A 25178-nucleotide genomic window follows, 5' to 3' on the forward strand; every position below is an offset into this window, starting at 1 on the left:
AGCATCGGTCTCTATGGCAACCTGAAACCGCAGTTCTCATTGGCCCGTTCAATATGAGGGCCGGGCCAATAGGGAGGGATAGCCTTCTTCTTCCAACCAATGGGACTGCAGAGGAGCAGGTCCGGAGACGGCGGCGTGCTGACGTTCCCGGGAGCCCGGGGCTGACCGGGCAGGCGGGCTGGAGGCTGGGCGGGTGGCGGCGGCGGCCTCTGGGCAGTAGAGGGGGCTCCGGGGCTGAGTCCGCGTCGACGCCGGCCGCGGAGGCGGCACCATGGGCACGGGGTAGAGGAGCAAGTTGGCCACCGCCGCCGCCGGGGGTGGTGGGAGAGCCGCTCCGGGGGAGGGGGCGGGTGGGGGAGGGAGGGGCGGGCAGCCGCTCGGTCGCGGCACTTTTTTAATTTTTTCGGGGCCGCAGCGGCGACTCCTCGGTGCCGATGTCCCTGATCCCTGGAGCGACGACGGCCGCTGCCTGAGCTGGAAAGTAAGTGTGCGGGCTCGCGGGAGGTCGCGGAGACTCCTGGCCACGAGCCCCCGGCCCTCGCCCCGACGCGCCGCAGCCGGGACCTGCCGTCGGGGGACGGGCGCCTCCCTCCCGTTACTCGTCCCCACCGCGAGCTCGCGGCCGCCTCGCCGTCCCGCCCCGCCTCGTGCTCCTGCCCGCACTCGCCTGCCTGCTCCCCTCCCCCCGGCAGGAGCACAAGTTTCACCCTCCATTTGCTTTTCCCGGCGTTGACTCTCACCCGGTCTCCCCTCCTCGCCGCGCACGACCCCTCCCCACGTGGGGCTCTGGGGAGGCAGAGCCCCTTGCCCCGACTTGAGCGCGGTGCCGAACCCGCCCGGACGTCTGCCGGGCGGCTTCCCCGCTCCCGCCCGCCTGGCACGCCGCCCCGCGCCCCCGACTCCCCGGGGCGCCTGCCTTGCCCAGCCCTCGGGGCAGTCCGTCCTCCGCCCCAGACCGCGCGTCCTGGCGCTCTCCCTTCCTCCCACGGCCCTGCTGCGCGCACCGCTTTGCGTTTGCTCTCTCGGTCCCGCACTCTTGCCGCCCCTGCCCACCACCTCGGTCTGGGGCGCCCTTCTCTCCTCGCGGCGTGTCTTCACGCCCCACCCCGCCCTCCTGCTCTCAGCCCCGAGCCTCCCGCTGCCCTCCTGCGCCGCCGCTTCCTCCTCTCCCTGCGGGGAGTTGAAGCGGAGCTGCGGCGCCCCCCCCCCCCCCCCCGGCGGATCGGGTGGCCCTGCGGACCGCTGGGGGCTGCCGGCCCTCTCCCCTTTCCCCCTAGCCTGGAAGTGAGGGGGCGAGCGGCGGGGCCGGGATTTGGCTGCGTGTTGGTTGAGTGCGACAAACCGGGAACGCGGGCGGTGGAGGCGCCGCGGCGGCCGTGGCCGCTGGGGCGCAGCAATAGTCAGGTGTGTGTGTCCAGGGGGACGCGCTCTGCCGACTCCTGGGCTGGCGACAGATTGTGCAGGAATGCGAGGAATGCACCAGGGGCAGAGTCCGCACGGCCAGCCGCGGCTGCACTAGCGCCTTTCCGGCCCAGCTCTCACCGCGCAGCCAGAGGTCACCGGAGCATCTTCGGAGCTGGTGAGCCTCCTTCCACCCCTCTCCTCCCACTGTTTCCCACCATGCGGCAGACGGTGGCGGAGGAGAAGCGCGGTAGTTCTTTTAGACTCCACTTAGCCTTTCGTCTGGGTTTTGCTGCATTGGTATCCAGGACTGAATTTGTGGGACTGATGGCGGTGTAGCCAAGGTTATTGATCATTGCTCAAGGCGCTTTGCAAGTTTGGTTTGCAGGGTTTGGATAGTGGCTGGTTTACTAGGGTTTTCTGAAAACCTGCAAGAACAGGGGGCCGAAGGTTCTTAGAGTAATCAGTTTGCAGCAAACATATCTTAGGTCTATCAAAAAGAAAAAGAAAAAAGCAAACAAAGCTCATGGACGGGATGTATTGGATGTATTGCAAGAGAGATCTTGAATGCATCACTTTGCCGTCATAAGAACTGTAATTTTCCCCCGTCGTACTGGGCTGTGTTTAGACCTCGTATAATACATAATGAATAGAAACAGAGAAGCAGTGTTTGGTCAGCGATGGGACAGATAGAACTGTCTGGTACAGTTAAATTCAGGGCGTGTCAGTTACCATTGGAAGTAACACAGTGACACCACAATCATGTATATTTCAAGATGTAATTTATTAGTGGAGGTCGAAGTTCTTTCTCTGTTACTGAGTTTCACTGAAAAAAAGTAAATAAATTCAGCCCTACAACTTTTGAAAAATGGTAATTATTCATGTGTAAAATCAATAACGGTTAGTATGCAGCTTGGGTCAAATTTTATTTTACTTAATGCAGAAAAGCAAAATTTTGACAGAAGATGCTTCTGTAGAATTGGGCTTAGATTCTTTTTATTTTAAAAGGGAAAGTAGAGGAATGCGTCTCTTTTTGAATGCAGTATATTGCTACAGAAGTATATTCATTTCTGATGCCTGTGAAACAGTTATGGAAAATGGCAACATGGAAATGAGAACAGAGTCCGAAAAAAAGTATTTCTGGATGTTAAAAGCATACTATGTGTGCTTTTATTTGACACAGTTTGCTTTGGAGTTTAAGCCTCTCTGCGTTTCGTTATTTTGTATCAGACTCAGTAAAATAACAAGTCTGTTGTCCAGCCAATCAGCTGTCTTCCAACACCCACTTTGTGTGGATCAAGGGCATTGAAAAGTGTAAGATGAGAGCTTTTAGTTAAGGACCCAACGAAAAGGAAAAATAGGAAAAAATATTTTGCACTAGGAAAGGTGGTGGATTTTTTTTATTGCTAAATTGTTTATCAGGTTATGTCCATAATCACTGAACCTTCTAAAGGTTTAATTTGTGCCCAGTAACACTGTGGAGGATATTGGGAGGTGATTGTAAATGCCAACAGGAAACTTTTATTATGTAACAATATCATATTACAGCAGAGTTTAACGCCTGTTTATCTTATTTTATGTCAGGATTAGAAAATAAAAGCAAATTTAGTTTCTCTGCTGCATTCGAAATTGAAAAACCTGTTCAGTTATATAAATTATATATGTGCATGATTGGCTGTGCACAGTTCTACTTGCTTCAGGTACAAGTAGGCTTTCAATTAGAAATACATTCCATTTGTTACAGATACTTGGAGAAAGGAAGTTTTTAAAATTGGCTAGCCTTCACAATTGAAAATAACATACAAAGTACATACTTTCCCCACCCCCTACTGTTATGTAAGGAGAGGGTGCTGCATTTGGTGTCTTATATGTTACACTGTAAAGTCTAAGTTGGGGAAACTAAGTATCTGATTATCTTAATTCTTACCTATGCTGTTTTTGGAGGAAGATAAGAGAGCAGAATTAGTGGATGGAAAGCATAAGAGAAGGAAAGAGGAAAGTAGAAGCAGCTGGTATTCAACCAGAAAAAAAAAAAAAAAAAGCATGTACAAATCTAATTCTGTGAAGAGTTCTGACATAATATGAATTTAAAGAAACTATTATCAAATTCAGTTTAATTTAGCAATTATATGAGCTTGAGTATTTAGATTAATTCAGAATTGCAATTTTTTTCTTTTCTGATTGATACAAATTGACAAAGTATATTTAACATAAAATTTTGAAATTCATTTAAATTATTTTTTTAATTCAATTATTGTCAATTTTGAACTGAATAATTTCCATGGTGTTAACCAGGGATTGGTTTAATAGAATATTTTCATACCCTGGATGATGTCAACCACCTGGTAAGTCCAGAACCTTACTCAACTCCTTTAAGATATTAAGATGTTTTGAGAATACTCTATAATCTATTTTTTTTTGGATTTTTTTCTATTTCAGTCAAGAGGTAACTCCCTACCTTGCTTAATTCTAAAACAGACATTATATCTTCATTCTCAATTGGAAGATAAAGTCGCAGTTGTTATAGGGTTAGTCTAGGGTATAAATATCCATGGAATTGTATGTCACTTTGGGAAGTTGCCTTCACACTTTCAGTGTACTGGGAGGTCATTAATTACTCATTCAATTTAAGTGGTTCTGTAGTGCCCTTCCTGCACTGAAGAGGGAAGAAGAATCTGAAACATAGCACCAGTGGAGTAGGTATGTTTGGAGAGTTAAGTAACCATTTCATGGCCAAACCGTTGAATATGAATAGCTGCAGAGAGAGAGGGGAAGTAAAACTTAAGATATGTTGGATATAAGGCTTCACATACTCATTCTGCCGGGAAGTAATGATGGCAGTCAGCCAGTCAGTTTGATGCCCAGTGGAAAGAAATAACAGGGTTCCTTGAGGGTAAGGGGATCAGGCCCTAAGTTGCCAAGAGCAATAGTTCATGTGCTTGCTGTTTCAGTTGAAAATTTGAATAATGTTCACCTGTTTCTCACAGTGTTACTTTAATAATTCAATGGAATTATCTTAATCTTTTGGAGGCTGTGTGACCATTACTAAACTGGGGATGTTACATGATGGTCTCTTCAGTTAAACATAGAAATGGTGCAGATATTTCTTGTTCTTTGTTTTTATTATTTAGATTTACTTTCATTTGGTGTACCAATAAATGTTTACTACATTGCTGATCATTTTATTCATAGTCTTGATAGCATTATGGTTTATTATGACTCATATATAATGATTTGTTGCAGATGATAAAATGTCATTAGGGATTGGATTGTAAACTTTTAATACTGTAAAATATATAAATTAAAATATGAAAGTGTCTGAATTATTTGAGTCATGTCATTGTGACTTATTTTTTATAAACCGAATAATGCTTAGTGATTGGGTGAGTGCCACTCCCGGTAGGCAGATATTGAGTGATACAGCCCTCACAAAGTCCAGAACTCACAATGAAAGGTGGTGAGGGAGGGGGCCAAAGGAACCAGTAACCTTCCTTTGACATCCATGGCATGTTTGACTTCTATAGTTATCCTTTGTATTAAGTATAAATTTAATGAGTTGCAAATATCCAAGGGTGTTAATCCTGCTCTTCCCTAATCTGGACCCACCCCCATCCCCAACACTACTACTACCACCACATCTATCTGCTTGGAGAGGCAAAGAAAGCCTCTTTTCAGGGACCTGACAACACTTACATATATGATATACAGACTGGTGTCTAGTGTTCCAGGTTGAATTTAAAGTGAGTGTGAGTTTTGTCTTTAAAATGATATTATATATGAAAGGTAAAATGTGTAGTTGAATTGGGACTATCAGCTGTATAGGCTTTTGGGGTCTGGCCTGGAACATGGAATGCGGTTTCTCATAGAAACCCACAATCCATTTCCAAGTAGACTTTTGAAACACTAGATACATGGTGGAAATTCTGGTCCATTTTCTTTTTTTTTTTTTTCTTAAGTTGAAAACATGATGGAGGTGAAGAGCACTCTAAACCAGAAATTAGGAGATCTGCCCTGAACCTTATTACCTTCACAAACCATTTAACATTTGGGGGATAGCTTCCTTCTTTTAAAAATGCAAGGACTGGATTACATTTATCTAAGTTACTTTCAGCTCAAAGTTTCCGAAGTTTTTGGTGTCTTTTTAAGGGGGGGGGGGGGGTTCCTAAGCATGCGTATACGTAATTAGTCCTGTTCCCCCTTGTGCCCCAAATTATAGCAACAAGGAAGTTGAATTTCTCTTTTGAGATTTTTGAACCTCCTTTATGTTCATCTTAGATAGCTTTGTGGTTTTGTTTGTTTGTTTTTAAAACAATATCATTTTGGAAAGTGAGGGGAAGGGATAAAGCATATGTTTTCAAGGGCTTGCTCTCTATCCCCACCCCAGGCCAAGATTAACTGTGGTAGTTTAGGCCAAGGAAATCCTTGAAATCTCACCTTCACACTGACTGAGGCTTATGAGAAGTGTCGTTAAGGCAGTGAGTGTCGTGGTTAGCAACCCTATTGTCAGGGTTCAATTCTGGCACTGCAACTTGCTGGCTGTGTGACTTCCCAAGTTATATAATCTTTCTGGATCTCATTTCGCTCATCTGTAAAATGGAATGATAAAAGTACACATCTCTTATGGTTGTGAGGATTACATGAGTTAATAGATGTAAAGCACTCACAGCAGGACCTGGCTCAGGGCCAGCACTTAATACGTTTAAATCATTATTTTTATTCTTACATTGTGGTGCTTTATGATGCTTTCTGCAGTATGTACTATATGCCAGGCAAATTATTGGCTTTCTTTCTGTGAGCTTAGTCAAAATGATGATGGGTTTAAACAGGATAGTTCAGGGAAGAAATCAACTATTGAAGAAAAATTATTATGAGCTTGAGAATTTGCAAGAGATTGTAAGGAAGAGAATCCAACAAAATAATTAAGGGCCTTTTTAAATAGAGAAGTTGTAGCTTCCTCTGGTAGGCAATACATAGAGACATTTAACACCACCAGCCAACAAGTGTAGGAGGTTTAGGTTAACATACTATTCAGAAACTGTTAAGTTTAAAAGGCAAAGAGTGATACTATTACAGGAGACAGAAGAGAAACACTTGCAAAATGTAAAACATACCTTTTAAATATGTGTACAACTATTGCGTTACGAGGTAGTAGTCATTTTATACCAAGTCATTGCTAGTCATTACACGAAAGTATTAGAAAGTGTTAATCATTTAACACTTACCATTTGCCCAAATGCAGCTTGTAATTTAACTCTTTAAATGACTATTTCTATCTGAAATTAACACATTTTTTTAAAAAAAGTGAATATTTGAAACTGGCGGGAACTGCCAAAGTAAAAAAGGCTAGAGAAGAAAAAGGAGGTTTGGATGATACTTGATGTAAAGCAACACACAGTGGTATAATAGATCTCAAGAGGCTCTAGTATTAGTCCTGGCTTTGCCACTAGGCAGGTGTGGGTCCCATGAGCAAGTATGTTAACTCCTCCAGGCTTTAGTTTTCTTAACTATAAAATGAGGGAGTTGGACTAGATGCTCTCTAGAATCCTTCTAATACTCATATTTCATGACTCTTAGAACATCAAGAATTCTTTCTATTACATTTTTTCCTTAGCAAGAATGTACTGTCTTGTCAAGGATTTATTACAATTTACCCTCTGGGATAAGGGAAGAAAATTGAAGTTGTATAGCTGAAATTCTCACCTCCCGAAAATATAAATGTTGCAGCCAGACCAACATGTGACATCTTACTGGCTGAGGCAGTGCTCCATATCTGTTGTATGATAGTGGTGTGAAGTACTCAAGGAGTGAGGATCCTTGGGGCTCCTCAGGTCACCAGTCAGCAGGAGCTGAGCAGTGAGCTCTTATGGTTGCTGCACATCTCACAGTGTGTCACAGCCCTACCCTCTGGGACTCATTTTTTAACATCCAATTCTTTGTGAACATTGGAGGCTTCCCCCCTGATGGCGACTAAATTTTCCAGAAGTTGGATAGAAACAGGAGGGGATTTAGGGTGGTGGTCAGAGGAGACTAGTCTTGTTAAAATGAGCAAGACCCACTTCTCATTTCCTCAGATGGTTTGATTTGTCCTCAAATAAATTAAACAACTGAGACAGAGTTGTTCCTCTGAAAGCATATTTACTGTGAATACCTATGTTCATAGGAACTCACTGATCCATATCTCATAGAATATAGGTACTTTTCATTCAACTCTAATTTTTATCTGTAGGCAATCTTCCAGTATTCAGAAATTGTGGCAGATTTCAACAGGATGATTTTTTTTTTTTTAACTTGGATTTGTGCTGTTATATAAAAAGTAATTAAAAAATTTAGTGAAGAGAGTTTCTCCTAGATTCTGCTCTCCCCCACAAAGGGGAAAAAAATCCCTATAGAACTTTAATATGCAGACATACAAAAACAGTAGTTTTAAAATATTCTGGCTGGTAGTTTCTCTTTGCTAATGCAATAAGCATGTTGTTTACAAAGGGAAGACTCAATTATGCTACTAAGGTATGCAATGTTAAATAAATTCTCAGTGTCATGATAAAAAGAAACACTTAAATAGGTTCTTCAGTTGCCATACCTTCACGAGAGTTGTGAACACTCATGCAAAATGGAAATCAGTGATAACCACTTTGCAGTGAGGTGGATTGTGTTTTCTGACACCTGTACCCAGGACTGAGTGAGAAACCTGGACTGATTCTAAGAGTTCTGAGTACCAGCAAGGGAGCAAGAGAGGAAGCTGTAGACAATTAGTGATTTAGATATTTATTGGAGCCCTAATGTGGGAGGTATTGTTCTGTTTCAGATACCTGTTATTTAAAATGTTGCATTCATTTCATTTCATTTCAACCAACATTCATTGGTTCATTTCAACCAACATTCATTAGTTTTCTGCTCAATATCAGACTCTGTGCTAGGCCTCATAGCCAAAAAGATGACTTCCCTCAGGGAGTTTTACAGTCTGTGCTGAATTCAGTAATGGGAGTCTCGGTCTTTAAGGACTCTATGGCAAATTTTACAATCTGGTTGGGAAAGATACAACATATGAACTGGAGAAGATTGCCCTAGAAACTTTGGTATATAAATAAACACGTAAAAGTGTTCCGTAAGTATTAAGGATAAGCTGTGAAATGACTAAATTTTAGCTTATACTCCTACTTGGTTAGGTGTTTGTTACTTGATAAATTACCCAAACCTAGATAGACACATCATGGCTGTCTTTGGAAAAAGCTTGCTTCTGAAAAGGTTCTCTCTACTAATGATAAGATAGTGGTTTCAAAACAGGTTTTAATCATGAAATTGATTATTTTGTTTGTATCTCTTGAAACATTTTACTATATAGCCTATGTAAAATAATCATAATGAAAATGCATTATTTATGAGGAACCATAGTTTATGCCTTAAGACTTGCTATTATAGTAAGTTCTTATATTTATACAGCAGTAATTTGGTTTATTGTGTTTTGTGTTTTTCTCTTCTTTATGTAATTTATCTGCCTTTCTAAGTCCAAACTTATTGTTGAAAATATTCCCTTCCATTGTTATGAATAAACAGAATGTTTTGAAAATCTCTTGTGACATCTGCTAGAATAAATGGTCTCATTGAATCTTACCTTGAATCTCAGATTGATGCACTGATGGGAATTTTCCACTTATTGTCAATTTGTCAATGACTGAATAAGCTGCAAAGTCAGTTTTTAAAAAGGCTGAATAAGGAATCAGAAAACCCAAGTGGACTTTCACAAGAATTGCTGTTATTTTGAGACCTGTGATAAACAAGTCAGCAGTTAAATGTCTAACTCAGACTGTTGTCATGAAAAATAAATGTCAGTCTGAAATCTTCAGATAGTATATGGGCATGTGTCAATCTTCCAAAATATTGTTCAGAACTCTGAATACAATTTTTCATAGAAGTAACAATCCAGAAATCCATCATCCTATGGTGTAATGAATGTTTCAGTTCCACGGGTAAATGGTCTTCATTCTCCTCTAATCTGTTTAACAGCAGGGACTTTGTCTTTCTGTATGACTTAATTTTGACCCCTAGTGGTTCTAGAACCTTAAATGAATTAGTGAGTTTTGAATTCCAGTTTTGGAATACCTTCATCTACTACTCTTGGATAATCTTCTCTTTGTCTACTATTCATCCTTTGTCCTTTTATAAACTGGTCTGAGACCCTCAATACCATTTACTGTGCATGTTTCAATGGAATAAACCTCATTTTGCCTTTTTAAAAAATTGCCTTTGTAATATGACTTGCTTGATAATAATTCATTATCTCAAATTTCTTAGTAAAAAAATCATTAGTTAGAAGATTTTAAAGGGATTAATTCATATTCCTTTTAACCTTAATTGCCTGGATTATCACCATAATGAGATGAGTTTACATAATGCTCTTTATCAAACTATTAATAGGCAGTCATCAAGCACCAAGACTAAACCTGGCCAGATTTCGAAGGTGTGACATTGAGCAAACTATCTGTATTCTTGCCTTTTGTGAATTAGTAATACCTTTTATATACTCAGCTGAAGAGTTGAAGAAAAAGTAGATGTAATTTAAAGTACATGAAGTCTTTTGAAGGAAAAATGTTACTCAAATGCTAAGAGGATCATTAGTACTATAAGATTGCATAAATATTAAGAATAATAAAATGGGAAATATTATAGCTTGCTTTGACCTAATGTGTACACTTAATCTTTGCTTGGTTTTAATAGTGTAAATAGAAATATTCCTGTACATTTTGGTGGTCTCTTTTCCAACCTCATGTAATTGCTCTGATAAAATTTGAATGAATTAAAAATTTTTTTAAATTAAACTTTTTATTGTCAGATGATTGTGAATTCCCATTCAGTTGTAAGAAATAATACAGAGAGATCCTGTGTACCCTTTGCCTAGTTTCTCCCAATGGTAAAATCTTGCAAAACTATGTTACAAGGACACAACCAGGATATTGACATTGACACAATCAATATAGGGAACATTACTATCACTACCCTCAGGTTGCCCTTTTACAGTCATAACCCCAGATTTTTCCTACTCTCACCCCTTCCTTAATCTCTGGAAACCATTAATTGTTTTCCATTTCTGTAATTTTGTCATTTTAAGAGTATTATATAAATTGAATCATAAAGAATGTAATTTTAGATTTTTTTTTCAGTTGGTATAATTCTTTAGAATCATACAGGTTGCCGCATGTATCAGTAGCCTGTTGTGTTTTATCAAATAGTAGTATTCCATAGTATGGTTGTACCACAGTTTGTCCTATTGCTTCTAACTCATAGCTATTTCACATAGATCTGCTGATAATTAATGTGTATGTACAGGTTTTATGTTAGCATAAGTATGTATTTCTTTTGGGGAAATGCCCAGGAATGTAATTGCTGCATTAAATTATAATTTTTAAAGCTTTCTTTTTAAATTATGCACTGCATTAAATGAGACCTCAGTAATTCAACCATTATTATTGATGTGTTGGTGAATTAAAAGTTTTTAAAAATTAGATTTATAGCTTTGATAAATTACAAAAATTTATAAAATGAAGTCTTTTATCTTTTTTTACTGAGTGTTTTACAAATGTCACTTCCCATGAGTTTACCTTAGTTTTAGCAAGACCCCAGCATTGATTTTAAGTGGAATTCATGAAGTTACTTTAGGGTTAGTTTGGTTTTGTTATAATTTTATTTTAGGTAGTAGATATATTTAATGTCCTATAACAATACTATATTTTAAAATGTAATTGTTAACATGGCTCTTTCAGAATTTCACCTATATATGATCATAGGTAATATTTTGCCAAAAAAAAATGTTTATTATGGATCATGCTAATAGGCAAAGTGGAGATGTAAAATAAAGATAGTATCCTCATGTGTGACTGGAATCAATCCAGTTGTCATGTTGAAGTCAACATGACATACCTGATACTTTTAAATGCAAGAACTCTTCTTTCTTCCCTAGAAGAAAAGACATGTTCTAAAGCATGATTTTCTCATTCCCTCCTCATCACACCCCCCCCATTTTACATGATTATTGTATGCACCTTCTGCCAGAGAAAAATGTTGAAATGTTATCATGATTTGTTCTGTATTACTTATGTTCATTCTAATATTTTGATTATCAATACTTCAGTCTTCTGAAATTATAGTTGAGAAGATAAATGTTGACTCTACAATTGATCCTAAAATACAGCTATACAATAATATTCTTTTTAATACTGTGCTTTTAAGGACTTGATCCTTTTTCTGTATTTCAATGATATTAATCTCAGTGTCCTTCAATTTCACAGAAATATGATCTTCCCAACGAGTCGTGTATTTCCTAAGCATTTCTGTAGGTACCTAGTATGTCCTTCTTCGTCTTGTTTTTCTTCAAGATCTAACTCAATGATTCCTCCTTAGTGAAACCTTCCCTGGCCGTTTCTGCTCCACTCCAGATTTAAACCTTCTGGCCTGTGCTTCTCAGTACTTTGTACATGTAACTCTATTATGATCACTTGTTACATTGTGTTTGAGTTGTTTCTGTGTGTCTTTCTACAGCTATGTTGTGAACTCTGCCCAGTTTAGAACTATGTCATGGCCATCATTGTAATTCTCTCACCTAGCAATATTCCTGACATAGAGTAAGCACTAGATCCTTGCTTTGAGTGAATGAGTAATTACTTTGTTTATAACCTTAGTTGTCTTTCTCTCCTCTAACCTCCTGTGACTCCCCATTGTTTACCCTGCAGGATCACATTCAAATTCCTTAGCCTACTACTATTTAAGGCCCTTCACAATCAAACCCTAATTACTTTTCTTCCTGAACATCAGCAAAACTAGGCTCTGCTCACTGTTTCCTGCCTTCCCACACTCTCTGTTTAAACCTTCACAGTCCTCCAAGATGTAGTTCAAATCCTTCCTCCTGTGTATGGCCTTCTCGGACCACTCTGGCCCATAGTGATCTCTCCTTTTCCAAATGTCTTTACTTGTTCTCTCGCTTTTGATGATAAACTCCACATGATGGTTTTCTGTTGTTGTATTGGATTTTTAATTTCTTCAGGTTAACTTTTCTCTTGCCTGTTTTCTTTAAGTAGGTTTTCTCAAGAAAGAGAAGGGTCCCCATATTCTACATTTTCTATCCCAAGTGACACATTTCATGTTGAGGTCACTCAAGAAGTAGAGATTGTCTATTGGTGGTGTTGGAAGGCAAGGTCAACTCCTAGTTCAGGCATGTTGAGATGTACTCAAAAGTTGGTCTCTCATTTTTCCTTCTTTCATTCAGTAGCACCTATTATGTGCCAGTCTTTGGTATATGTCATTCAGATTATTTGGAGACCTCATTTGCCAAATAAGCTGTATTAAATGGGGTTTTACTTCTCTAAATTGCTGTCTTTTGTTTTTATATAGTACCGTCCCATATTGAAAAGACTAAAACTTATGGCTAAGAAAACAAATAAAATTTTATTTCTTGAAATTTTGTTTTAACAAAAGATTTCTGAAGCTGCAGAGTTGTGATGTTTGGTATGGTAGCCATGGGTCTCATGGGCTACTTAAATATTTAAATTAAAAATTCAGTTCATTATTTATACTAGCCAGATTTTAAATGGTGAATAGCCATATATGACAAGTGGCTATAGTAATAGACAGATATAGAATATTTTCATCACTATAGAAAGTTTTATTGGAGTTATATTGGCGTAGAGAGTAGCTGGAGCCAGTTATAAGTACAAGAATAAAGTTGTAGGTGTGTTCAGAAGCAATATAACAGTTTTACAGTTCCAGAGCATTTATGTTAATATTCATTTAATCCTTCCAATAACTCTGTAAAATAGGTGGTATGCTACCTTCATTTCACAAAGAAATTATAATTAAGAGAGTCACAGTGAGGGATAAAAAGAGTTGGTAATTCTTAAAGGGTATTAAAATATACTGTAAATTCAATTTGTGGTTCAGTCCTCCGTACTGAAACAAAGTTGTTTATCAGTAAAAGGGGAAAAAATGTTTTTCTACACTCACATCACTTCTGATAACAGATGTGTGGGGTTTTCCCTCACATTAAGCATCTTCAACTCTCCAGGCACCAATTGGGTGTCCTACAATTTAATTCTGACACTATCTACATGCAAAACGACACTGTTATTACTCTGGAGATTTCAAGGGTCTTAGAAACTCTTGTATCAGGAACCAGGGACTAAGACCAAAGATTATAGCAAAAGATGCTCCTGTCACTTCTGTCACTCAGAAGGTTATGTGGGTTTTAGAAAGTCTGTGCCAGGAACTGGAGGTGGAGAACAAATAGTAAATATTTGATTAATAAAGTGTGGAAAGCATTTGATACAAGAATGTGTGATATTATTCTTATACCTTCAATTAAAATCTCATTAAGGTTTTTTTTCATTTACATTTCTGCTGGGCTTATCTTTTGACACTTTCAAAGGAATTCAGGGAATTCTGGTCAGTAGCCATTGATTTGTGAGGCTCAGTGCTAGGTGCAGAGAGGGATGCAGAAATGAACATGGCCTAGTCTCTTTGTTTCTAATGTTCTTGGTTTTACAATGTCTTAGAAGTGATATTATAATAGCAAGTGAGCCTCAGAGATCCCAGAATGTCATTACTGATTACAGAAAGACTTGATTGTCTTTCTCCAAGTCTACCAAAATCTTTCACTTTCTTCCACTCTGTCTGTGAGCTGACCTGTAGGGGCAGCAAAGGTATAAAAGGCAGGAGAGTACTTGTCCTATTGACTCCTGTTAAAGCTTGTCTGTGATTCTGGGGATGAAAGAAGGAAAACAATTGTTCTGAACATCTTTGATTCATAGTTTTGCTTCAGAAATTAAAATGAAAAACTGGTACACATAGAAATTTTGGTATACAGAGTAAGGTAATCTGTGTGAGAAATATATTTCATTGAGTATGTATAGTATCGCCTTGCTTCATAACCACAGAAAATTCAAAGCAGTCTTTCCCCTCTTATTTTTTTCTTCTAATGCTGACCTTATAAGTTACACAAATTTTATTTGATTTTAAAATTTTTGTAAACTAGCTTCAAAGCAAAAAAATATGCTAAGATACAATTTTAATTGCTTTTACTGGATATATTTTAACATTTCATGTTTGTGACCTTAAACATATAACAGAAATCTGTACTACAGTTTTCTTCTTTTTCACTGCTTTAAAAAAATTAGGTGATCGGCCCTTCTCATAGGAAAAGTATAGGTTGAAATGAGTGTGCAGGTCCTTTCCCTTTCTCTGTCTGATTCAATTTGGCTGTAAAGACATTAAAACTGATAGGGTCATCCTGAAGATAGTTTTTTATTCTACTTTTTTTGATTCATTTTATTTTTTAATTGGCAGATAAAATTATTTATTGTGTACAACATGATGTTTTGAAGTATATATACACTGTGGAATGGTTAAATCTAGCTAATTAACAAGTGCATTCATTACCTCACATAGTTATCGTTTTGTGGTGATAACACTTAATATCCACTGTCTTTGCATTTTTCAAGTATACACTATATCCTCATTAACTGTGGTCCCCGTGCTGTGCAATATATCTCTTGAACTTATTCCTCCTAATTGTATATATCCTTTGACCAATATCTCTCCAGTGATTCATTTTAATTTTCAGTTTTGTGATGAGCTTAGCACTTTTTGGAGAAGAAAAAGAGTTGAATATATTTCTACTCTATGCTTTTTAGAAACTATTTGATAAAATATATTTAAATTTCGGCTACTTGTAGAATGAGATTGAATAATTTAGGCATGTTTAACTTTTCAGTAATCAAAAGTGTTTAAATGTCTTTGTTAAGTTTAATGGGGTATCTAAAAAAGGAATTACTTTTCAATGACGTTCTTTTCTTTGAAATAATGCTTAGTTCAGTAAATGGCAGTTAATAGAAGAAACTACCCTGATTTTGTAACTATGAATAAGATTGGAGAAGTATTAAAACAGGCATTCATTGATATTTAGGTTAGATGCTACTGCTTATGTCAAATCAACTAGAAGAAGAGATGAATCTTACTTACAGTATGTCTTCTCTCATATGTGTGATGAGTCTCTGTTACTGCAGTGATGTGCACAATTTGAAATAAAGCACAATCCTTCATGTCAGCACTTGAAGGCTTTTTTTGACAATGAGCAAAATGTTAGACATTTCAGTGTGAATAGATCTCATGATCCAGAAAATACGAGCAGACAATTTAATTGTTGTTGACTGTAAAAATTAAATCGGATACTAAATTTAATCCAAGAATCTATTCATGTAGGAGTCCCCCCCATTTTAAACAAAAATTAAACTTGCATGCCTAAGCATCTACACTGATGTAATAACATTCAGAAGAAAATTCATGCTAAGTGATTTGTAACCCATCTTCCTTACTCCCTAATTTCTGTTAATTCTGTTCTTTGGCTTTCCTCACTCCATCCATTATCATGCTCAAGTCTTCTCTATCTTAAATTGTTTTTTTCCACCAAAGCCCTGTCTCAGGCAATGATTCTTCTCTCTCCTTCACCTCAAAGGCCCTTGAGAGAGTCCTCTAACCATGGTGACTCCATAGTGTTTGTTGAGGCTGTTGGCTTGGCTGAAGGGTGGGACCAGAGTCTTGAAGCTGTGTTTGTAACAGGCATGCTGTTTTTAACTTAGAGTGTTCATAAAATGGGATGACTTAGCCATAATAACAGAAATTCCCACTTGCAATGGGTTTTCACAAGTGCACAAAGGAGGACAGGGGTTTTTGCCCTTGCCTCAGCAGTTTAAGGCTTTTGTTCCATAGTAATGATGGAAGAGAGGAATCCAGGCAGGATTTCTTGCCTTTCCCATTCTGGCAGCTGTTCCCCTCCCCCAAGCCTGCACTTAGTGGGAGGCCTTCTCAGGACTCTGGCCAGTCTTTTTTATTAACATCTGCGGAGGTTCATGTGGAAGAGCCTTCAAGTGGGTGTGAATTCACCTCCAGTCAGTGGCCTTACAAGGTTCTATATTCTCTTGCTTGCCCACATTCAGCCTTTACCAGTTTGCTAAACACTTTTAATTCAGTTCTTCTCACCAGCATCATCTGCCGTAGGTAAGCAAGTCCAACCAGGAGTTGCATCTCTTTCCTTAGATTTCAAGCTAGTTAGTTATATTAAGATTTCAACTCCCTGATGGGTTGAAGAAAATTGTGAATTGGCAGATTTTGTGGTATTTTTTGTCCTTGTTGTCATCAGGGTGGGTTCTCTGCTCTTTCCTCCTTTCTACTGAAAGAAATGTTATGTACATTTACAGCTGCTTTGAAGAAGCTCATCTTTCCACTTGAAATGCCAAGAATTCCTGGCCCCGCCTTTTAAATCCTTTTATTAGAGCTTTTTAAATTTTTTGATAACCTATGTGCTCTGTCTCCACTAAATTATGGATTAAAAATCATGACACTCACTTCATTCATTTTTTCTTTATCTTCAGCACCCAGCAGAGTACTTGGCACAGAGTGTGTGTCCAGTGTTTGTAGATGCTGTAGTTTGCATTTTAATCTGATAAGGGCATTTTATTTTCTTACTTAATGGGTATGAAAGACCCAGCAACATATTCTGTCTGTGCCCTGCCTACATCCTATGGCACTTGTAGTGACCCATCAGCTTCCTACTGCAAGCTCCTAGGATTTTTAGCTTGAAAACTTCTCTGCCACATATGTTGGGGAGAGAAGTTTATGTAGGTAAACTGTAGGTGGGTTTTACTTTCTTCTTTTGTGCTTCTCTACATTGAAAGGTTTTTCTGCAAAAGCATAGATTACATTCATAGTCGAAAAGAACTATTTTAAAATTGAGATTTCCTAAATTTAAAATAGCAGTTCTCTAAGATGAACACTGTTTTATTTCAATTAAAATCTTCAGAGGATGAGCCCCCAATTCAAAAGTTCAGGAAAGGGATCATGTGACACCACAACACATTTTCCGCTGTGTGTATGGGGGGTGCCCAGGGGTTATCACTAGGAGCAGCCCTGACCCAATAGCCCAGTCTCTGCACCCCTTAGTTGGGATATCTCTGAGGTGTGTCTTCCACAGGCTTCCAGAAGTCCCCAGTGAGAATTAGTCTCATTCACAGCAGTAACTTACTCTCTTGTGCACCCTGTATTGACTCCCTTCTCTATGTCACTTATCTACCCTCCCCAAGTAAATTACTTGCACTCAGATTCTTATCTTGGTGTCTGATTCCGGGGGAATCCCAACCCAAAACAGTTACAATTCATATAAATATTCAGACATTCACTTACAATTCATGTAAATATTTGGACTATTCATATAAATACGCAGACCTTTTTTTTTTTTTTTGAGAAGAGTTATAGTATTTATCAGATTTTCAAGTGGTTCTTTGCCTCTCCCCTCCCCCCAAAGAGTAGGATCCATTGCAATAAGGGAAAAGAACTTGGGACATTAGAGCAGCTATTTTCCATTCAGATGTCTGGTGCACTGAATTGTTTTAGATGTGATCAGGAAATCATTGGGGTATTGTAGGTACACGTGTGATCCTATCTCAGTAACTGAATTTTAAAGATATGATTTAAGGTTTACATTTATATTACTGGTTATCATCATCCACATGCACAGGGAAAAATGTGCTGTGGTATCACATGATACCTTTCCTGCACTTTTGAGTTGGGGGCTCATCCTCTGAAGATTTTAATTGAAATGAAATAGTGTTAGTCTTAGAGAACTGTTATTTTAAATTTAGGAAATCTCACTTTTAAAATAGTATTTTCTGATTATGAAATGTAATTCTGCTTTTGCAGAAAAATCTTTCAATGCAATAGAAGGAATTAAAACCTGCCTATATTTTGCTTGCTTTCAGAGGTGACCACAATTGGCATTTTGTTGTCAGTGGTTCCAGGAGGTTTTTATTTTCTAAGCATCTGCATGTATATATTTAAAAGAATTGGGATCAGTAATCATATTCTTATCTCATTAAAGGCTCTTCTAAAAGATTTGAAATGTTTATATAGAATTCCATTACATAAATGTTTCATGATTTTAATCCATCCCTTATAACTGGACGGTCATTGTTTACATTTTCTTGCTTTTACACATAATGAAATTCCTTTTCTAATTTATGACTGCATTAAAGTTAAGCCACAATATCATGACCACATTTATTTGAGAATAACACTGCTGATGAGGTTAGAGCTTATAGAATCAAAGACTTTTATTTATATTTTTATTTTTAAAAGAGGACCGGTAACGGGATCATAACCCTTGACTTGGTGTTGTCAGCACCACGCTCTCCAATTGAGCTAACCGGCCATCACTATATAGATATCTGAACCCATGGTCTTGCTGTTATCAGCACCGCACTCTCCCAAGTGAGCCGTGGGCCGGCCCAGAATCAAAGGCTTTTAGACCAAAGAAAGATGTTAGAGATCACTGTATGCAGTCCCTTTCTTTTACAGGTGGAGAACCTGAGATCTGGAGACACAATCACTCAGGTTCATATAGATGCCTGCTTCAAGGGGCCTGGGTGCTTTCCTTAGTGGTTGTGTTTGTGTGTTTTCCTTAGTGGTTGTGTTTGTGTGTGTCTGCAGCCTGGTCATGTTCTGTGGGAACAGTCTTTGCAGGCTGTCTCCCAGGCTTCTGATGAGTCCTCCCCTTGGCAAATACCAAATTTCATCTCTCCTTTTACTTCTTAATGTACTCAGCTTGTTACTCCAGTGGTTACTTTGCCTTAGATTACTATGGAGATGTGACTATTTGGGAGATGTGACTTTAGGTTGAGTGGCAGGAAACAATATAGGTGTGTGGCATCTTTGGGATCTGTGCTACTGATATCATTTTTATCATTCTGTCTCTACGACAGGTCTAAGTCTAAACGCTGAAAAACAGTGGGATCTTAGTGTTGGCCTGAAGCCTTAAGCAGAAACCATGTTAGTATCCCAAAAATATTACGCAGGTTGCAAAAATATACTGATCTTCTTGAGAGTTAACATCTTTTTCTGTCATTTCATAGATTAATTTCTGTATTTGATTTTAGACTTTAGGTTGTACAAATTCTTTTTTGTTCTTTGTAGCTTGTATATATTTTTAAACTTTAGGAAAGAACTGATACCCTCCCCCCCAACATACACATGTGTTATGGAATCTTGTTCTAGCCCCAGATTTGACATTCAAAAGTATTTTTAAAAAATGGAACCAAAAAATTTTGCATATTCCAAATGTATGATTTTCTAAAAGGCAGTATAACATACACAGTTTTCCTGAATGATTGAAATGTTCAGTGTAAGATGAATCAAGTAGTTGATCCCTAAATCAGTCATTCTCACTGTGTCATCAGAACATTCAAATGGCCCTCTCTATTTTTGGACTTACTGTTTTGATGAAATGGTTTAACCCAGGAAAATATTTCTTCTTCATGTTAAATAGCTGGCGTTAGTACGTGAAGCATTGGTCTGGTGGTATATTGTGATGTCAACAAGTAAATATGAGAAGCTAATCTTAAAGATACTATTGACAAAACATTAGCCTCTAAAAGTTACATAGAAGAAACTGGTGAGGTGGCAATGAGCAATTTGTGTCAGAATTTATCTTCTATTGATGTAGTTCAACGAGTTTGTTGCTTGAAGTACCATGTCATGTGGTTATTTTATTTAAATCTAAAAATTAAACTTGGAGGGGAGAAAAGACCTATCCATGCCACCTAGCTAGCCACTGTAAAAAAAAGAAATCTTAAGTGACACGGTCAAACTGAACCGTAATAGAATTAATGGGGTACAGAATATTCAGCCCTGTGAAAAGTGGAGTTGGATTCACTGCAAAGTGAGTGAAGTCACTAAAACAAGCCTGCAAAGCTAACCAACCATAAATTCCAGGAGTCTGAGTGCTAGTTTGGTTATATCTAAGTTTCTTATATATGAATTAACATTGTCAAAATTTGTGCAGTTATTTTTGCTGTAATTCATTACATAAAGTCTTTCCTTCCAGGGTGCCAGGGTTGTTTATATCCTGAATTTGTTGGTGATCAGAAATAAATTCAGCATAGGAATCAGTTGGTGTTGTCTATTAGTCATTATACCAACGTAAAGCAGTAGAACTATGATCGATAATTACACTGCCAAAACTCTTAAGTGTTGAGGTATCTCTGATTTAGGAACACTGACAATGGCCAAACCCTTAGGTGTAAAGTCTGAATGTGAGACCTCTTGGTTTAGGTAACACATGCTTCAAACCCTTAGTTGTCTACATCTCTTGTGCCCAATAGATACAATACATATGGGAGTAAAATGCGTTCTATAAGATTTTAGTCTGTAATCTGCCCTCCATTATGTGCACTAATTAAGGAGAGGCAGAAAACTTGTTGACAGCAGATGGTGGGCCCAGTTGTTTCAAGGCTACAGGAAATTTTCTCAAAATTGCAGGTCCAGTATGATTGCATAGCTGGGCATCCTGGGCAAAGTACTATGTTTCCCATCAGCTAATCTGTCTGGGAACATAGAATTTTGCCCCACCCCCACCCCCACCCCATACACCAAAAAAATTAAAAAACAGGAAATGATCTAGGCTGACCCAGCTGGAGGTGTGCTTTTTACAAATAAGGAATTGGATAAAATATTTCACTGCAGCAGAATTATTAGCTCTTGTACCATTGAGATATTAATTATGGCCTCATTTCTCAGGAAGTCAAACAGCAGGGGATAGACCCTGTAAAGAAGTATCAGTCTTAAGTCTTAGGCAAGGTTCCCTGAAATTCTGCTGCCATATTGATCAACTGGGATTAGGCTGAGGTCCAGTTTCCCAGCAACAATTTCCTGATTTAAAAAATGGCTAAAACCTTATGCCAGCTAATCTGTACAGATTGGCTTATGTGGTATGCAATAAATAAATTGATTACTACAATAATGCTTTATATATATATATATAACCAGTAAGCCAGAGACAAAGTTTATTCTCTCAGTTCTTGTGTTCTAAAGAGGAATTTCTAGACTAAAAACATTTTTAATGTCCTAAAATAGATCGGCAAAGATTATAGAGATCTTAAATTTGCCGTTTTGTTTATGAAAGGGTGTGATTGGAAGCTTAATATTAACCTTATGTTAGCTACAATATGTGAGGCCGTTGAATAGAAGAGGAGTTATATAGCTTTATCCCAGATTATGAAGACATCATTATTTAGATTTTTTTTTTAATTAATGAAGCATTTGGAAAAATTATTTCTGAACCTTAAAAATAATCATATTAAGTTATATATTTTGTTTTTCCCGTCCAGTGAATTAGAATATTGTAAGATGGGATGGATGCTCACAAGCAGGTGACATGCTATGATTTTGATTTTCAAAGCTTAATAAGCACTTTGGACTATACTAACAATAGCGGTCTTTAAATTTCTTGTGCTAAAAGATTTTAACATGTTTTAGAAGTGTTGCACTAAGTGCTGTACTAATCAAGATAAATGGAATCATCAGCAAGCATATCATCTGCCTCTTGCCCACTGATCTACCTTGGCAATAGCTCATCTTTTTCTTTTAAATAGCTTCCTAAATATTTTGAGAAAATCACCTCAGTTATTAATGATGGCTTAAACCATAATCAGCGTGGTGAAGCACAAACAAAATGTGAATTATCTGCATAATATTTTGGTGGTTATTCAAAAACATAATTGGAACTTTTGCTGTAAATGAGACTGGTGATCACTAATAATGAAACATTTTGTGTAGAGTTTTTATGGAATATTTCAAACATGGGAAAGTACAGAGAATAATGTAATGAATTCCCATGAAACTGTATTATTCAAATTTTTAAAATCTTCTTTTGCCAAATTTGCCTAAGGTTTCTGAAGTTTGTATTTATTCTTTTTTTATATTTTTATTTTTACTACATATCTGCATTTCTGTAAACATGAGCTTTTAGATGCTGAAAATCTTTGTTATGGTTATGATTTCTAGTCACTTTTTCCCCAGTATTAGAGTTAGTAAATCCCACCCACTAAGTACTTTGATGGAAGGAACTTGTTCCCATACCTTTTCTAGGCTGGGCTGCCAAGCCAGCACTCTCCAGGAGGTTTCTATTATTTTTAGTAAGAGTTACTTTAGCAGCAGCATTGTTTTTTTTTTCAACCTTTTCAGCTCTCTGACAATTTAGATATTAAGTATTAGCTAACTTAAATTTCTAAATTTTATTTTTCCTTGATATATTCTTACTAAGCTTTTATAGGCAGATTGTCATTTTTGTACTTAAGATGAGAATCATAATGTCTTTATCAATTTGGAAAAGAGTTCAAGTTATAGCAACTGTATTTAGGAAAAAAGCTTCAGTAAGCTACAGCATGTGGTAATTCTATTTTCTGTCATTGATGGAAGGTGAATAAGAGTATATATGTAGTCATTACTCTTTGATTTATTCTTTAGTCTCTGCCTCACTCTATGACCAAATAAGCAATCCTTTTTCTGAGTCATGAAATGGAAAAGTGCTTCTAAAGCACTTACGATTCCTCCTTAGGATTTATTCACATTTTGTGCTTCCCTCTTCTTAATTGTCTTATTTTTTACTCCCATTTCTCTTTATAACTTCAAGAAGAGAAATTTCAGCCCATCTCTCATGTTTACCTGATGCAATGTTGACATCCAGGGCTTGCTCATAACTTCGCTCAATATTGTTTCTGTCCTGGTGTCAATGAGGGCTGCCCATGTTTCTTAAACCTTTCTATTCTCTGTAAGCTGAGGAGGATATCAGAAAGAGGGGAAGCTCAGTCTTCTCAGACTTTGGCTTATACCTGCTGCTGCTTCACAGAGAAAGCCAAATTACAGACCTATCCCATATCTCTAAGTCAAGAGTATATGCCTCTTCTTCTGTACCCAGAAGTCAGTGCCAGCTCAGAGTGTTAATGATTTCTGTTGAGTGGTTCCTTTCTTCTTAATTTTAAATGACTAGCAACTCTTAAATTTGCCTCCTATATAAAATCTTTGTTTGCAGATATCTCTGCTTATAGAAAAGCTATTTATTAAAATGGCCAGTATTTCTTTAAGAAAAAAATATTTTTTTAAAGAAAATGATATAAATAGGAAATTAACAAAAGTTTAAAACCAAGAATTGAAGTGGCTTTTTACAATTTAGATATAATTTATATACCATAAATTTACCCTTTTAAAGTATACAGTTTAGTGGGTTTTGGTACATTCACAAAGTTGTGCAATCATCATTCCTGTCTAGTTCCAGAACATTTTCATTACCCCCAAAATAAACCCTGTACCCATTAAGCAGTTATTTACTATTTCCCTCTCCCCCACAGCCCCTGGAAATCACTAATCTACTTTTTATCTCTGTGAATTTGCCTAGACTAGACATTTTCATCTGAATAGAATCATATAACATATGGCCTTTTCTATCTGGCTTTTTCTTTTTTTTAATTAGCATAATATTTTAAAGATTCATCCATGTTGTGGCATGAATCAGCATTTCATTTCTTTTTATGCCTGAATAATATTCCATTGTATGGATATACTACATCTGCTTATCCATTCATCAGCCATGGGCAATGGGATTGTTTCTATTTTTTTTTTTGGCTATCATGAATAATGATGCTGTGAACATTTGTGTACATTTTGTGTGAACTTATCTGTTCAGTTCATCTGGATAAATACCTAGGAGTAGAATTGCTGGGTCATATAACTCAGTTTTACTTTCCCACCAGCAACGTATGAGGGTGCCAGTCTTCCATATTCTCACCAACACTCATTATATTTTCTGTCTTTCATTATAGCTTTCCTAGTGGATGTTAACTGATATCTCATTGTAGTTTTGATTTACATTTCCCTAATGCCTAGAGATATTTGAGCATCATTTCATTGCTTATTGGCCATTTGTATATCTTTGAAGAAATGCCTGTTCAAATCCTTTGCCCATTTTTATAATTGGCTTATTTCAAGTGCTGTTACAAATACTATGATTACTTCTGAGGAGATAGTGTTTTGTAGGATTGAATGATAATGTATGAGTAAAATATATGTGGGGAATTGACTGCCACATAACACATAAAAACAGCAAAATTGGTTGTACAAATGAACATTATCCACCCATATGTGTTATTGAAATGGTGCCTAATTAGTTTATAACTATAGCATCAGATTTTAAAACATTGTTGTTAATGTTAGTAATAATATTTTACTATATTCTACTTAGAGTAATATTGGTAAAGTTTATAGCGTTATTAACTGGTCTGTCATGCCTTAATGATCTATCTGTGCTGTCTAATACATATCCACCAGTCCATCTGTGGCTATTTAAATATGGATGTGGTTATTCGTACGTGGCTATTTAAATTTAAATTAATTAAAATTAAAAGTTCAGTTTCTCAGTCATGCTTCTTAGCCACGTTTCAAGTGCTCAGAAAGCCACACATGGCTAGTGCCTACCGTATAGGATAATATAAATATATATTTCCATCATCACAAAAAGTTTTATTGGACAGTGCTGATCCTGAAGTTTCTTACTTCAAGGAAAACATCAGTGTGAGTTTTAATTTTTTTTAACCCAAGTTAGTTTAGAGCCTTATAATTTGAAGTAGAAACTTTAGAGAAAGTACAGATCACTGTATTTGGTGGAAGCATACCTGTACACATTATTCCTGTTAAAGTCCTTTACTCCTGTGCATTCTATGTGTCTTTGGTATTTGTAGCAATCTTCTTAATACCTCTGATGTCCTTTGCAATGTATAGTTTTTGCTGCCGTTGTTGTTTTCCCCAAAAGGGTCAGATTGACTTCTTTCTTTAATATTCTATAACCCTTCTCAAATTCCTTGGAATTTTACTTGAGGATAACAGTGCAAAGGGAGAGAATTTAATTCTGAAAA

General features: G+C 37.6%; 1 protein-coding gene across 1 annotated transcript in view; it reads left to right on the plus strand.

The window, feature by feature from the left end:
- Nucleotides 1-386: 386 nt before the first annotated feature.
- PKP4 (plakophilin 4) overlaps nucleotides 387-25178 on the plus strand; it is a 235347-nt gene continuing 210555 nt past the window's right edge. The window contains exon 1 of the mRNA XM_063087760.1: nucleotides 387-481. The gene's annotated coding sequence lies outside the window, so the exon portion shown is untranslated. The remainder of the gene's footprint in view (nucleotides 482-25178) is intronic.

The sequence above is a fragment of the Cynocephalus volans genome, chromosome 1, assembly GCF_027409185.1.
Source record: "Cynocephalus volans isolate mCynVol1 chromosome 1, mCynVol1.pri, whole genome shotgun sequence".
Lineage (NCBI taxonomy): Eukaryota > Metazoa > Chordata > Mammalia > Dermoptera > Cynocephalidae > Cynocephalus > Cynocephalus volans.